Genomic DNA, 16,799 nt, shown 5'->3' on the forward strand with positions numbered 1-16,799 from the left:
TCTACCACAGAAGGCAGTGGAGGCCAGTTCATTAAATAAATTCAAGAAGGAGTTGGATATATTTCTTAAGGCTAAAGGGATCGAGGGGTATGGGGAGAAAGCAGGGGCCAGGTTCTGAATTTGGATGATCAGCCATGATCGCATTGAATGGTGGAGCAGGCTCGAGGGGCCGAATGGCCTACTTCTGCTCCTATCTTCGATGTTTCTATGGCCCTTTCATCAAACACACACGCACATTCCACACTTTGAATACAGTAAGGGCTATTCAACTATGGCAGGCATTTCAGGCAAGACCATGGCTGCATACAGTAAGGGCTATTCAATTATGGGAGGCATTTCAGGCAAGACCATGGGGTCGATTTTCCCGCAGGTGCGGGGAATTGTCGGGTTCCCTGAATGTCGAGGTTCCCACACGAATCTAAATGGGTTTGCCACATCGATGCAATTTTCCCTCAATTGGCCAATTCATTTCCAGCGTGTGGGAACCCTTGCTAATTGACTGTTTCCAGTCAGAAAGCCCCACAGTATGATGTCATCATTCGTGGTGCTTTCAAGGTCCACAGCAAGCACTGCATCCTCTGAAGGCTTCCAAACGAACCATACAGGATGGCAGATGAGCCTGCAGCAGCTGTGGCCAGTGCCAGACCCCGAGCTGCCTCCAAATTTGATGAGGCTTCACTGCAGGCATTATTGGATGGGGTTAGGGCCCACAGGGAGGTCCTCTTCCCTAGGTCAGGGATGAAGAGGCCTCCCACTGAGACCAAGGCTGCATGGATGCAGGTGTCAGCAGATGTCAACTCGCTGCGAGTCACCAGAAGAACCTTGGCATTACATTTCTAACTCCTTACTTTACTCCCCCACAGTACCATTCAGAGCCCCCGTCCCAACTGTGGAGGAGGAAGAGGCTGTGCAGCCAGACCCCTCAGAGGAAGCTCCAACGTCTGAGGGCGCAGCGTCAGCAGAAGTTTCAAAACTGAGATGAGGAGAAACTTCTTCACTCAGAGGGTAGTAAATCTATGGAATTTGCTACCTCAGAGAGCTGTGGAAGCTGCGACATTAAATAAATTTAATACGGAGATAGACAGTTTCCTAGCTGATAAGGGAATTAGGGCAGGGAAGTGGAGGTGAGTCTAGGTTCGGATCAGCCATGATCCTATTGAATGGCGGAGCAGGCCCGAGGGGCCGTATGGCCTGCTCCTGCTCCTACTTCTTATGTTCTTATGTAAGCGCACCCAGCACCAGCGCAGACACTCACACCTCGGGGGGACCTTCGGGACATAGAGTAGTGTTGTCACCTGGTGTTTCACAGCTCACAAGTGAGCATCAGCAGATTGTGGAGACAGGGACAGCAGTGGAGAGTCCTCGTCGGAGGGCGCAGGACTCTGCCAGCTCAGCTCAGCTGCATGTCGACCCTCTGCCTCTGGGTCCATCCGCAAGAGAAGAGGTGATGGGTCTCCATGCACAGATGCAGGAGTCTCTGGCAGGTTTTGTCTCCAGGGTCGCTGCGAGTGTGGAGTGAATGGAGGAGTCCATAGCAAAGATGAGCTGAGCCTTTGCATAGTCACTGGTGCATGAACGCATCACCATGGAAAGGTTGGCACCCTCCATGGAGGAGATAAGTCGCCAGGGTATGGAAAACATGGTGAGTGTTCATAATAGAATGACATCTCTTGAGGAGCGATGGGCATCCATTGAACAGAGAAACCAGACCTTCATGGAAGTCCTTCTGAGTAGGACTGCCAGTGCAGATACGGGTCCCCATGGCCCCCTGATGCGCAGCAACATGCTCTCACGCCACATCCAAGCGCTGGCCCCTTCTGGCCTGTGCAGCTTCAGGTGAGTGAGCAGCAGCCTGGCGCTCCTGCTGATGATGCTGCTGTTCCTGGTTCTGCTGCTGATGCCTCTGCTGCTGGAGATCCTCTAATGGCATGAAGGGAAGTGAAAAAAGGCCTCACATACTTCTGGTAGATGCCTCCGTTGAGGAAGCGCTGAGTGAGGGTGCTGAGAGGTGCTTCCCAGGAGCTCACATTGGAGAAGTGTGTGAGGCTCCAACCTTCCACAGCTGTGCCTAAGCCTGGAACAAGTTGCCCCAAGCCTGAAACAACAAGGTCCTGCAACCTACAAATGTTGTCTGATTAAATCTCTTCTTTCCTGATTGACCTGCAGCTGATAGTAAGCAAGCCGATGTTGTTCACACAAGGTTTCAACAGTGGGGTTCCCACCAGGCGTGTTTAACATGGGGAAAGGCTGAAAATAGCAAGGGCCCCTTAAAATGGTATTATAAATGCCAATTATTGCTGATTAGGCTGCCTAAAGACCAGTCCCGCCTACTGTGGGCGGGACTGATTCGGGTCGGATTGAAACGCCGGGGTGAAAGTCGGATGGGGCGGGGAATCAGGCAGGGGGGCTGCGACCCCCTATTTTTGCGATTTTCCACTCCCACACGCCTGAAACCCCGCCTGACGGTTCCAGGAAAATCGGCCCCCATGGCTGTATATTTACTCAGACGCCGTCCTTTTTCTTGCAGGCCAAGCTGTCTCATAATAGGAGACAGCAGCAATGGACCGGTGGCGGGCGGCCTCAGCTGCAACCCCTCAGCGATCTTGAGGAGCGCATCCACAGGATTGTGGCAAGCCGGATGATTGGTCCCATCGCCACTGGAGACACCGGCCCCGTTCTGGACAGCAATGGTAAGGTCATCACCTTTTTGTCTTCTCTCCTTCCACTTGTTCCTCACAACACCAGCCTTTGACACTTTCAATCCAAATCACTAAATCGCTGCACTCATGCCTCCCTTGCTGCCACCCTGTTCTCATGCTAAAGCCACTCTTGTACCTCCCTGCTTTCAGATGGTGATTCAGCAGGTGAGGAGACGGGCCCTCAAGCTGCCAGTGGGAGTGAAGCTAAAGGCGAGGAGGAAGAGGAAGCTGGAGCATCAGCACCACCCTCTCCCGAGGCAGCCCATGCCCACACTGGGTACACGCCTTCCCTGGAAGGGAGCAGGGGGGAATGGTTTGATGAGGGTGAAGCTCCAGGACCCAGCGGGCTGCAGCAACATGATGGGGGTAGGGAAGCTCAGAGGCCTTCTCCCCGGAGGGAGAGTATGCCATCGAGTCCTGCTGCACTGGATGCAGAGGAGGAGCGGTTCCTTGCTGAAATGAGCACCCAGGTGGAGCACAGGCACACTGAGCTCATGGCTGCAGTGGCAAGTGTGCCCGAATCCATTGAATCACTGGCAAGGAGTGTGGAGCACTTCGGTATAGCACAGGCGGCTGCCATGCAAATGATTAGTGCTGCAATGCAGTCAGTGGCTGGTCTCATGCAGATTGAGGCCACGCGAGCACTGACTGCTGTCACCCTCGCTGGATTGGGCACATTTCCCCGGGGCTCTCACCACACTGCAGCAGGCCAGCAATCTGTGCTCCATCAGATTGCTCCGGATGCTGAAGTGCTGCCCAGTGGGAGTGCCAGTGTGTCGGTCGAGCAGGGAGTTGCTGTCCTCTCTCAAGATGACAGCATTCCTGCTGCCACCACTGGCACTTCTCCACTGCAGTTGCCACCAGCTGTAGGACAGACTGCTGCCACCCATGCAGAGTTGGTACAGCCAGCAGCCGGGCCCTCCAGGCCCAGAGCTGGTCCAGGCCGTCCTTCAAGGGCATCTGTAGCCTCAGGCTGTGACAATCAGCAGCCTTCCCCCAGCCTTGCTCCAGCCACTGGGGACCCATTACGGAGGAGCTGCAGGGTGGGAAGGGGGGAATTTCGCAAGGGAAGGAGATCACACTCGAAGGGCAAAAAGTAGGAGGTGTGACAAAATGTTTTTCATTGTTTTATTAAAGGCCGAGGTTCATGGTCAAATTTTTGTAACTGTTTTGGACATTGTCTCCAGGTTGTGAGAGCCAGTTATGTTAATGACTGTTGTTTTTTGTGTTTCTTTCTATTAGTTTGTCATGCGGAAATGACACACACAGAGTTTGTCAAATAAAGAAGTGTCTGTATTCAAAATGTATATGTTTGGTCTTTGCAATCATTGTTGCCTTGACCGGCTTAGGGGTTGCGGGATGGTTTCATTCAAGTTGTTTGAATGGCAGAAGCCATTTTCTCAGAGGGGGCCTAGAAGCAACTTGCTATGAGCCTTTGACGGACGTCCCTTCCACTTTGTACATTGTGTGCCTCCCTCCCGCCTTGGTGCTGCTGATGATCATCCTCCTCATCTTCCTCCTCCTCCTCTGCTGGTGCTCCAATGCCTGGTGGCATTGGCTGGATCCTGAGGATTGCAAGGTTATGCAGCATGCAGCACACAACAACGAAGTGGGAGACTCGCTCAGGCGAGTACTGAAGGGCTCCTCCAGAATGGTCCAGACAGCGGAACCGTTGCTTGAGCATGCTGATTGTGTGCTCAACGATGTTCCTGGAAGCTTGATGGCTCTCGTTGTATCGCAGCTCAGCAGGGGTGTTAGGCGTATGGAGTGGTGTCATCAGCCAGGTGCACAGAGGATATCCCTTGTCCCTGAGAAGCCAACCTCCTGGGTGATGCGGTGCCTGGAAAAGGTCTGCCACAGAAGTCTGGCGCAGGATGAAGGCATCGTGGCTGCTGCCAGGAAAGTGGGCATTGACAGCGAGTATCAGTTGTCCGTGGTCACAGACCAACTGAACGTTTAAGGAATGGAAGCCCTTTCGGTTGTGGAAATCCTCGGCATTCTCTTACGGCGCACGCAAAGCCACATACGTGCAGTCAATGGCGCCCTGCACCATGGGGAAGCCTGCTATCATCGCAAAGCCCGTTGCGCATTCTTGCTGCTTGTCTGGGGTCATGGGGAAAGAGATGTACTCTCATCTCCTTTTAAAGAGGGCATTTGTGACCTGACGGATGCAGCAATGCACCGCGAACTGGGAGATGTTACGTCTGGGTATAATAAGATACAGACTGCAGCAGAAACGGTACAACAGGTGTCTACTCAACGTGGCTCACAGTTGAACTGACTGTACAGATTACTACTCAGTGCTATATACAGGTGCGGTCACTGTCGGTACTACAGTATACATGAGCTGTAAAAAGTAGTTCCCCCCCTTAAAGGTATATACATTACAATTCCTCCCCTTTTAGATTAACAGTACCATAACACTCATTTAACAATTAAATATCAAACTAATTACAATGAACACTTTTAACATGCAACATTAGCTGAAAATAGTCTATTTATATATTCAGTCTTTGGGGAGGCCTCCTGATCCTTTCTGGATAGTGCCTTTCCCGAGTGTCTTGCTCTTGGTGCGGAGGCGATTCTGGCCCCCTGTCGTCGGTTGGTTCATCAGCTTCCGATGCTACTGTTTCTGGGGTAGATGCGACCTGCACGTCGGGTTCATCACCAGGTACGTATGGGCGAGGCATGGGGTTGACTTGTTCCTGTGACTCTAGGATCTGGTCAGCATGGCGTCTCACGATGCTCTCCCCAATGTCCACTGTGTACATTAGTGGGCCCTGCCGTGTGCATATCGTTCCTGGCTGCCATTTTTCTGTTCGGTAGTCGTGGGCCAAGACTGGTTGCCCTACATTGAAGCTCCTTGTTGGCTTCTCATGGATGTGCTGGAATTGCTTACTCTCAACATCTCTTCGTACGTTTGGTCTGAGCGAATCCAGGCGAGATCTTAACCTTTGGTTAAAGAACATCATGGCTGGGGCCTGGTTGGTGACTGCATGAGTCGCATTCCGGTAGGTGAACAGGAAATTGTCCACCTTGTGCTGCAACGGAATGTTGTCATTGTACATAGCCATTATTGCCTTCTTAAAGGTTTGTACGAACCTCTCAGCCAATCCATTTGTGGCTGGATGATACGGGGCGGATGTGTAATGCCTTACCCCATTCTTTTTCAAGAACCTCCGGAACTCTTCGGACACAAACTGTGGTACGTTGTCGGAGCAAATCTGTTCTGGCAAGCCATTCCTGGCAAAACTGGTCCGTAGGACTGCAATAGTTTTCTCTGTAGTGGTGGAGGACATTTTGATGACCTCAGGCCATTTCGAGTGTGCATCCATGGCTATTAAAAACATTGAGTCCATGAATGGACCAGCAAAATCAATATGCACCCATTGCCATGGAGATGAGGGCCACTCCCATGGGTGTAGAGGGGCCTGTGGTGGTGCATTTTGGACTTTCTGGCATCCTGAGCAGCTCTTGGTCAGGTCCTCGATTTGTTTATCGATTCTTGGCCACCACACATAAGCCCTGGCTAGGCTTTTCATTTTTACCCCTCCCAGATGACCCTCATGAAGCTCATTGAGCACTCTATCCCTTAACTTGGGTGGAATTACCACTCGGGATCCACACATCAAGGTCCCCCGGCACACTGACAGCTGTTCTCTCCTTGTCGAGAATGCTGGCAACAGTGAGTCGCCATGTGCTGGCCATCCCTTCACCATCAAATCATATACCCGAGACAGTGTCGGGTCATTTCGGGTTTCCTTTTCGATACAAGCGTTAGTTACCGGTAGGTATTCAACTATAGTCGAATGGAATATTTTGACAGGATCCACTGCTGGTGCTTCCTCCGCAGTAGGCAGTGGCAGGCGTGATACTTATATTCAATCTCATAGTGGTGCGCCCCTAGAAAAAGTGACCATCTTTGTAGTCGTTGCGCAGTCATCTTCTTCGGATTAAAAATGGAGACAAGAGGCTGGTGATCAGTCAGCAAGGTGAATTTCTGCCCGTGCAGATAGTGATTGAACTTTTTCACTCCCCACACTAGGCTGAGGGCCTCCCTGTCAATCTGGGCGTAGTTACACTCAGCTGAGGTTAGTGATCGTGACGCAAAAGCTATTGGCCTCTCTGAGCCGTCCGAGAATTTGTGCGACAGCACCGCTCCAATGCCGTAGGGTGATGCATCACATGCCAACTGAATTGGTAATGCTGGGTTGTAATGGGCCAATACCTCTTTCGATGCGATTAGTGTTTTGCTCTTCTGGAAAGCTCGTCTACATTTGTCACTCCACTTCCATGGCACCCCAGTTTGCAGTAGGGTGTTCAGTGGGTGTAGTATTGTAGACAAATTTGGCAAGAACTTATGGTAGTAGTTTACCAGCCCGAGGAACGACCTCAGTTGTGACACATTTTCCGGTGCTGGAGCCTTGACTACTGCCTCAATCTTCTCTGGGGACTTATGTAACCCCTCTTTATCGATAATGTGGCCACAATACGAGATCTGTTTTCTGAAATACTCGCATTTGGGGCGGTTAGCTCGGAGCCCATTTTCCTGCAATCTAGTGAGCACCTGCTCCAGGTTGGCAAGGTGATCACTGTCATTTTCGCCTGTTGTGTATGTACCTTTAAGGGAATAACTGGTCTTGGACTGCAGTACCGGCAGTGACCACCCCTGTATAAAAGGCCCTAGCAGGCTTCTGTATTTCAGTCTGACGTTGCCTCCTGTTCAAGTAAAGTACCTGTTAAACTGTTCTCCCGAAGTCCATGTATTATTGAGGCGCGGACTTTACAGTGGCGATGAGTAAGTACGAACTCACCGGCAGTGTGGCAGCATCTCACGGGGATCTCGCCCTGAGAGGAGGGTTCTGGAAGGTCGTAGTCTGAGCAACGGGCGTCGACCGAGGGCAACCGCCCAAAGAATTCATCGGTGTTCGGAGAATTGCGGGAGAGACTGTGGAGAGCTGTGCAGTTAAGGTGTTCCAGCAAATCGTGCTGGTAGCAGGTAGCGCGCTGACCCTTCCGGACTGCGGCGGGCTCAAGCTCGATCGAGTGGCTCTACAAAACGGGCAGCGCAGCGTCGCCGGGAAAAGAAAACAAGAGAGAGGGTGGAGTGCACAGGGTGCTCAAGAACAGGGCAGCGGAGAGAAACTGAACGGGGGGAAGGAAAGCGAGACGCGCCGAAGCTGCGGGTCGCCGCCATTACCCCGTAGAACGCTAGGAGCAGCGTGGCAGCAAGGGGAAGAAGCAAAAGCGCGGGAGGCGCCATTTTATCCCTTTGGGGAAGAAGCAAAAGTGTGGGAGGCACCATTTTATTCCATTGGGGAAGAAGCAAAAGCGCAGGAGGCGCCATTTTAAGTCACCCAAGATGCCGAAAAGTGGCAGTATCACTGCTTTTGACAACGAGGTAGAAGACTGGACCACGTATGTGGAAAGAATTGAAGTGTACTGCAAGGCAAATGAGATGGCCGATGGAAAGAGGGCGTCGATATTATTAAATCTGATGGTTCGAGTACGTATGGCCTATTGCAGAATTTAATTACCCCAGCTAAACCAATGGAGAAAAGTTTTGAGGAGATTGTTCATATCTTACAGGAACACCTAAGCCCTACACCACTGCTGATAGCAGAAAGATTCAAGTTCCATAAAAGAAACCAGCACAAAGATGAGAGCAATGCTGACTATCTGACGGAACTACGCAAGTTATCGAAGCACTGCCAGTTCGGAACAGGTCTGGCAGACACCTTACGGGATAAGTTTGTCTGCGGGCTCCAGAGTGAAGGAACCCAGAAACGACTACTTTCAAAAAAGGACCTGACGCTAGAACAGGCTTTCAGCGTGGCAGTATCCTACGAAGCAGCAGCACGGGGAGCTGCGGAAATACAACAGAAACCACAAGAATACAGCGCTAACGAAATGGCGTATGGAGCAGAAAAGTGCTATCGCTGCGGCAGAACAACCCATGAGCAGAAGGACTGCTGGTTTAAAGACAAAATATGCAGGCAATGCGGAAAAATGGGACATATAGCAAGAGTCTGCAGGTCGGGAAAGAAAACCGACACGACAAGAACTACTAAGGAACAGTACAGGAAAGTAAAGAAACTGACAGACAGTAGTTCAGAAGATCAGGCGAGTGATAAGGACTCCAGGAGCAGGAGACTAAGTTGTTTAAAGTTACACAACGTGATCGCAAAGGAAGATCACCGAACCATTTGGGTCACCCTCATGATAGCAGGGTCCCCAGTAAAGATGGAATTGGACACAGGATCAGCCCTAACTGTCACGAATCGACGAGACTATGAGCGGCTATTCTCACACATACCCTTAAAGGACACGTCCATTGTATTGAAGACATACACGAGGCAAATGGTCTATCCCAGAGGAAGAATAAGGGTGCCAGTTGAATATAACGGAAAGGAAACACAGAAACTATACATGTATATACTACGAGATGGAGGACCACCATTATTGGGACGTGAATGGATCCGAAAAATACAATTGGATTGGCATTCCATTCTGGCACTAACTGTGACTGACAAAAAGGATGATGACATCGCACCTGGACGTCTGTCACAAATTCTATCTGACGCGGAAGAGGTGTTCCAACAAGGACTTGGGACTCTAAAAGGAGTAAAGGCAACCATAAAGATTGAGGATAACGCAACCCCAAAATTTTTCAAGGCCAGACCAGTGCCATACGCGATCCGCCCAGCCGTTGAAGCTGAACTGGAGAGTCTGGAGTGTTGTCTAAGGTGGACTAGAGCGAGTGGGCCACACCCATCATTCCTGTAATGAAGAAAGCATTGAGCAGCACGCCTGGGGAGCCAAGGAAGGTTCGCATCTGTGGGGACTTCAAGGTGACTGTGAACCCAGTCCTGCACACAGTACAGTATCCACTTCCGCAGATAGAAGATATTTTCGCCTCACTATCTGGAGGGAAACGTTTTACAAAGATTGATCTGGCTCAAGCATATCTACAAATGGAGGTGGAAGAAGCATCTAGGAAATACCTCATGATAAACACTCACAAAGGCCTTTACCAGTACAATCGACTGGTATTCGGGGTAGCATCGGCCCCGGCTATTTGGCAGAGGGCAATGGAACAAGCCCTGCAAGGGATCCCGGGGACCCAGTGTTATTTGGACGACATCCTGGTTACGGACGAAAATGACAATGAACACCTTGCCAACCTGGAACAGGTGCTCACGAGATTGCAGGAATATGGGCTACGAGCCAACCGCCCCAAATGCGAGTTCTTCAGGAGACAAATCTCGTATTGTGGCCACATGATTGATGAGGAAGGGTTACATAAGTCGCCGGACAAGATTGAGGCTGTAGTCAAGGCCCCAGCACCGGAAAATGTGTCGCAACTGAGATCGTTCCTCGGGTTGGTGAACTACTACCATAAGTTCTTGCTGAATTTATCTACAATTCTGCACCCACTGAATGCCCTGCTTCAAACTGGTGTAACATGGAAATGGAGTGATGAGTGTAAGTGTGCCTTTCAGGAATGTAAATGCCTAATCACTTCAGAAGAAGTATTGGCCCACTACAACCCAACACTACCGATTCGGTTGGCATGTGATGCGTCACCTTACGGCATTGGAGCGGTACTGTCACACAAATTCCGTGACGGTTCAGAGAGGCCAATAACCTTTGCATCGCGCTCGCTAACCTCAGCCGAGCGTAACTACGCCCAGATTGACAGGGAGGCCCTCAGCCTGGTGTGGGGGGTGAAGAAGTTCAATCACTATCTGCACGGGCAGAAATTCACCCTACTAACTGATCATCAACCCCGATCTCAATTTTTAACCCAACGAAGGGCGTTCCGGTGATGACGGCGCAACGGCTGCAAAGATGGTCACTTTTTCTAGGGACACATCAGTATGACATAGAGTACAAAGGTACGAAACAGCATGGAAACGCTGATGGGCTGTCGCGCCTACCGTTGCCTACGGCGGAAGAAGCACCTGCAGTGGACCCTGTGGAGATATTCCATGCGACCATAGTCGAATGTTTGCCTGTTACAAATGCAAGTATTGAGAAGGAAACCCGAAAAGACCCGACACTCTCTCGAGTCTATGATTTGACGGTGAAGGGATGGCCAGCATATGGCGACTCACTGTTGCCAGCATTCTCGCCAAGGAGAGAACAGCTGTCAGTGTGCCGGGGAACCTTGATGTGTGGATCCTGAGTGGTAATTCCACCCAAGTTGAGAGATAGAGTGCTCAATGAGCTTCACGAGGGTCATCTGGGAGGGGTAAAAATGAAGAGCCTAGCCAGGGCGTTTGTGTGGTGGCCGGGAATCGATAAAGAAATCGAGGATATGACCAAGAGATGCATAGGATGCCAGAAGGTCCAAAACGCTCCACCACAGGCCCCGCTACATCCATGGGAGTGGCCCTCATCTCCATGGCGACGGGTACACATTGATTTTGCTGGTCCATTTATGGACTCAATGTTTCTAATCGCTGTGGACGCCCATTCGAAATGGCCAGAGGTCATTAAAATGTCCTCCACCACCACGGAGAAAACTATTGCAGTCCTAAGGACCATCTTGGCCAGGAATGGGTTGCCAGAACAGATTTGCTCCGACAATGGCCCACTGTTTATGTCTGAGGATTTCCGGACGTTCCTGAAGAATAATGGGGTGAAACATTACACATCTGCCCCATATCATCCAGCCACAAATGGATTGGCTGAGAGGTTTGTTCAGATCTTTAAAAAGGCCATAAAGGCAATGTACAATGACGACATACCACTACAACACAAGGTGGATAATTTCTTGTTTCCTTACCGGAATGCGACACATGCAGTAACCAACCAAACTCCAGCCGTACTGTTTTTCAACCGAAGACTAAGATGTCGCTTGGATTTGCTCAAACCAAACATAAGGCGAGATGTTGAGGATAAGCAGTTCCAGCACATAAATGAGAAGCCAACCAGGAGCTTCAAGATAGGGCAACCAGTCTTGGCCCGCGACTACCGAACAGAAAAATGGCAGCCTGGAACGATATGCACACAGCAGGGACCACTAATGTACACAGTGGACGTTGGAGAGAGCATCGTGAGACGCCATGCTGACCAGATTCTAAAGTCACAGGAACAAGCCAAATCTATACCACAAGCAGGTGCACCTGGTAATGAGCCCGAAGTACAGATTGCGCCTACCTCAGAAGCAGGGGTATTGGAAGCTGACGAACCAACCAATGACAATGAGTCAGAATTGACTCCACCGCAAGAACAGGATACTCGAGAAAGGTGCTATCCAGTCAGGATCAAAAAGCCTCCTCAAAGACTGAACTTATAAATGACTATTTCAGTTGATGTATATAGTACCGAGAAAATTTTAATTGTAATTAGTTATTATTTAGTTGTTAAATGAATGTTATGTACTGTTTATCTAAAAGGGGAGGAATTGTTGTGTATGTACCTTTAAGGGAATAACTGGTCTTAGACTGCAGTACCGGCAGTGACCACCCCTGTATAAAAGGCCCTAGCAGGCTTCTGTATTTCAGTCTGACGTTGCCTCCTGTTCAAGTAAAGTACCTGTTAAACTGTTCTCCCAAAGTCCGTGTATTATTGAGGCGCGGACTTTACATCGCCCATGACCAGGATGTCGTCCAAATAACACTGGGTCCCTGGGATCCCTTGCAGGACTTGTTCCATTGCCCTCTGCCAAATAGCCGGAGCTGATGCTACCCCGAATACCAGCCGGTTGTATTGGTAGAGACCTTTATGGGTGTTGATTGTGAGGTATTTTTTTGATGCTTCTTCTACCTCCATTTGCAAATACGCCTGGGCCAGATCAATCTTAGTGAAGTGTTTCCCTCCAGATAGCGAGGTGAAAATATCTTCAATCCGCGGAAGTGGATATTGTACGGTGTGAAGGACCGGGTTCACTGCTACCTTAAAGTCCCCACAGATGCGAACCTTCCTTGGTTCCCCAGGCGTGCTGCTCAACGACTTCTTCATCACAGGGACGATGGGTGTTGCCCACTCGTTCCAGTCTACCTTGGACAGTACACCTGAACGTTCCAGATTCTCCAGCGCTGCTTCGACGGCTGGGCATATCGCATAAGGTACCGGTCTGGCCTTAAAACATTTTGGGCTTGCGTTTTCTTCAATTTTAATCATCGCTGTCATGCCTTTTAGTGTTCCAAGTCCTTGCTGGAACACTTCTTTCACGTCAGTTAGGATCTTTGACTGTTGCCCAGGTGTGACGTCGTCATCCTTTTTGTCAGCCACAGTCAGTGCCTGTATGGAATGCCAATCCAGTTGTATTTTCCGGATCCATTCACGTCCTAGTAATGGTGGTCCTCCATCTTGCAATACATACAGGTCTAGTTTTGGTGCTTCCTTACCATTATATATAGCGGTCACCCTTATTTTTCCTTTGGGGTAGACTTTTTGCCCCGTGTACGTCTTCAAAATAATTTTTGTGTCTCTCAAGGGTATGTGTGAGAATAGCCGCTCGTAGTCCCGTCGGTTTATGACTGTTAGGGCTGATCCTGTGTCCAATTCCATCTTTACCTGGACTCCTGCTATCTTGAGAGTGACCCAAATGGTTCGGTGATCCTCCGCTGTGATCACATTATGTAGTTTCAGACAACTCAGTTCCCTGCTTTCGGAGTCATTATCACTTTTTTGTTCATCTGAACTATTCTCCGTCATCTTATGTACCTTCTTGTACTTTCCTTTGGTAGGTTTCTAATTGCTGGTTTTCTTTCCCGACCTGCAGACTCGTGCTATGTGTTCTACTTTTCCACACTGTCTGCACACTTTGTCTTTGAACCAGCAATCATTCTGGTCGTGTGTTGTTCTGCCGCAGCGATAGCACTTCTCTGTTCCATATGACATTTTGTTTGTGCCATATTCTTGCGGTCTCTGTTGTATCTCTGCAGTGCCCCGTGCTGCTGCTTCATATGATACGGCAATGCTGAAAGCCTTTTTCCAGCGTAAGGTCCTTTTCAGATAAAAGCCGTTTCTGGGTTCCTTCACTTTGAAGCCCACACACAAACTTATCCCTTAAGGTATCTGCCAGTCCCGCTCCAAACTGGCAGTGTTTCGATAGTTTGCACAGTTCTGTTAAATAATCAGCATTGCTTTCATCCTTATGCTGGTTCCGTTTGTGAATCTTGAGTCTTTCTGCTATCAGCAGCGGTGTGGGGTTTAAATGTTCCTGTAGTATCGTTACTATGTCTTCAAAACTCTTTTCCATTGGCTTCGTTGGGGTTACTAGATTTCATAATAACCCATACGTCTTTGCACCCATTAAATTTAACAATACCGACACTTTCTTGTCATCTGACACCTCATTTGCCTTGCAGTACACCTCTATTCGCTCGACATATGTAGTCCAATCTTTGACTTCATTGTCAAATGCGGTGATACTGCCACTCTTCGGCATTTTGGGTGTGGTTTAAAATGGCATCTCCCAATGGCTTAAAATGGCGTCTCCCGCGCTTTCCATCCTCCCCCGCTGCTGCCAACGCCGCACTCGGCGCTCCTTGTGGCAATGGCGGCGCCTCGCGGGTTTCTGCGCGTCTCTCTCTCCCTCTCTCCGACGCTGCTCGTCCCCTGAACATCGGCTGCACCCTGTGCGCTCTGCCCTCTCTCTCTCTCCCCCGCCGACGCTGCTCAGCCCTTTGCTGTGCCGCTCGGTCGGGCTCTAACCCGCCGCTGTCCGGGAAGGGTCTGCGCACTACCTGTTGCCAGCCCGTTTCGCTGGACCACCTCGACTGGAAAGCCAAGCCTGGCTCTCGACAGCCTCCCCCGCAATTCTCAAGTCTCTGCTGGATGACTGGGCGGTTGCCCGTGGTCGACGCCCGAGTCTCTGGCCTTGACCTCCAATCCACTGATCTCCAGGAACGAATCCCCAGGAGGTGATGCAGAGTTGCAGTTAGGTTCGAACCTGCCTCGTCGCCAATGTTACGTCTGGGTATAATAAGATACAGACTGCAGCAGAAACGGTACAACAGGTGTTTACTCAATGTGGCTCACAGTTGAACTGACTGTACAGATTACTACTCAGTGCTATATACAGGCGTGGTCACTGCCGGTACTACAGTATACATGAGCTGTAAAAAGTAGTTCCCCCCCTTAAAGGTATATACATTACAGGAGATATTGGCAATGTCCCCAGTAACTGATTGAAATGAGCCGGTGGCATAAAAGTTGAGAGCCACTGTTATCTTCACTGCCACTGACAGAGACGTCCTGCTCCTCGGTTGAGGCTGCAGATCTGGCTGAAGCAGGTGGCAGAGCTCAGTGGCCACCTCCTTGCTGAAGCGCAGCCTTCGCAAACACTACTCCTCAGACATATTAATGTAGGAGAACTGTTGGCAAAAAACCCTGGGAGGGTAAGGTCTCCTGTACAGAGGCCTGTCGGCCCTCCTCCGTCTGGCCATGATTGCCACTCTCTCTCTACGTCTCTGTGCCCTCTGAATGTGATGGAGAAGGACGACGTTCCCATCCATTGCAGCCCCCATAGTATCTAGGCAATCAAAGTTATGAAGGTCAAAAAGCAAAGTACCTGCACAGTTATGGTCAGAAGCCAAAACTACCTCAGACAGCGTTGACTCAATGCAGAAGTCTCTCTTTCTCTCTTTGTCTCTCTCAAAATCTCTCTCTCTCTCTCAGAACGAGTGGTGCAAAAATGGCTACCACACAAAAGCCATGAAGAGGCCCCCTTTAAATAGCACCCCCCCAGCCCCACAGTGACTGGGAAGCATTCCAGTCAACCTGTCGTTGGTTGCGCCAGGCGGAAAGGAGGGGGGCGCCACTCAATTTCCATTCCGGGGCGTCACAAGGGCGTTGCACTCTCAAATGATGTCAAGATCTGCGTACGCAGGAAATCGGGCGGTATTGTTTAGCGCCACCGCAAAATGTCCGGTCAATTTCGCGAGAGGCGTAGCTATCGCCGCGCCCGGGTGCTAGTTGCTTTGCACCCCACTTGGCGCCCTCTTAAGGCGCTAACAGGAGGCGCAACCAACTGAATTTTTCCCCCAATGTATATAAATGATCTAGACAAGAGAACTAGATGCAATATCTCCAAGTTTGCAGACGACACAAAGCTGGGTGGGCGTGTGTGCTGTGAGGAGGATGCAGAGAAACTCCAGTATGATTTGGACAGGTTGGGTGATTGGGCAGATGCATGGCAAATGCAGTATAATGTGGTTAAATTAGAGGTTATCCACTTCGGTGGCAAAAACAGGAAGACAGATTATTATCTGAACGGCAATAGATTGGGAAAAGGGGAAATGCAACGAGACCTGGGTGTCCTTGTGCACCAGTCGCTGAAGGTAAGCATGCAGGTGCAGCAGGCAGTTAAGAAGGCAAATGGTATGTTGGCCTTCATAGCGAGAGGATTCGAGTACAGGAGCAAGGATGTCTTGCTGCAGTTGTACAGGGCCTTGGTGAGACCACACCTTGAGTATTGTGTGCAGTTTTGGTCACCTTATCTGAGGAAGGATGTTCTTGCCATGGAGAGAGTGCAGCGAAGATTCACCAGACTGATACCTGGGATGGCAGGAATGACGTATGAGGAGAGATTGGGTCGATTAGGCTTATATTCGCTAAAGTTTAGAAGAATGAGAGGGGATCTCATTGAAACTTATAAAATTCTAACAGGACTAGACAGACTAGATGCAGGAAGGATGTTACCGCTGGCGGGGGAGTCCGGAACCAGGGGTCACAGTCTAAGGATAAGGGGTAAGCCATTTAGGACTGAGATGAGGAGGAATTTCTTCACCCAGAGAGTAGTGAACCTGTGGAATTCTCTACCACAGAAGGCAGTTGAGGCCAATTCATTAAATATATTCAAGAAGGAGTTAGATATATTTCTTAAGGCTAAGGGGATTAAGGGATATGGGGAGAAAGCAGGGACACGGTACTGAATTTGGATGATCAACCATGATCTCATTAAATGGCGTAACAGCTCGAGGGGCCGAATGGCCTACTCCTGCTCCTATCTTCTATGCTTCTATGTTTCTCTCTGCCGTCTGAAAGGAGCTCATAGTGTAAAAAATGAGGGCCACAGTGACCTTGACAGTCACAGACAGTCCGTTACTGTCCATCCTTCCCTCTTTCCCACCCCACCTCAGC

The sequence above is a fragment of the Somniosus microcephalus genome, chromosome 2 (genome assembly GCF_052327205.1).
Source record: "Somniosus microcephalus isolate GS21.2 chromosome 2, FLI_Smic_1.0, whole genome shotgun sequence".
Classification (NCBI taxonomy): domain Eukaryota; kingdom Metazoa; phylum Chordata; class Chondrichthyes; order Squaliformes; family Somniosidae; genus Somniosus; species Somniosus microcephalus.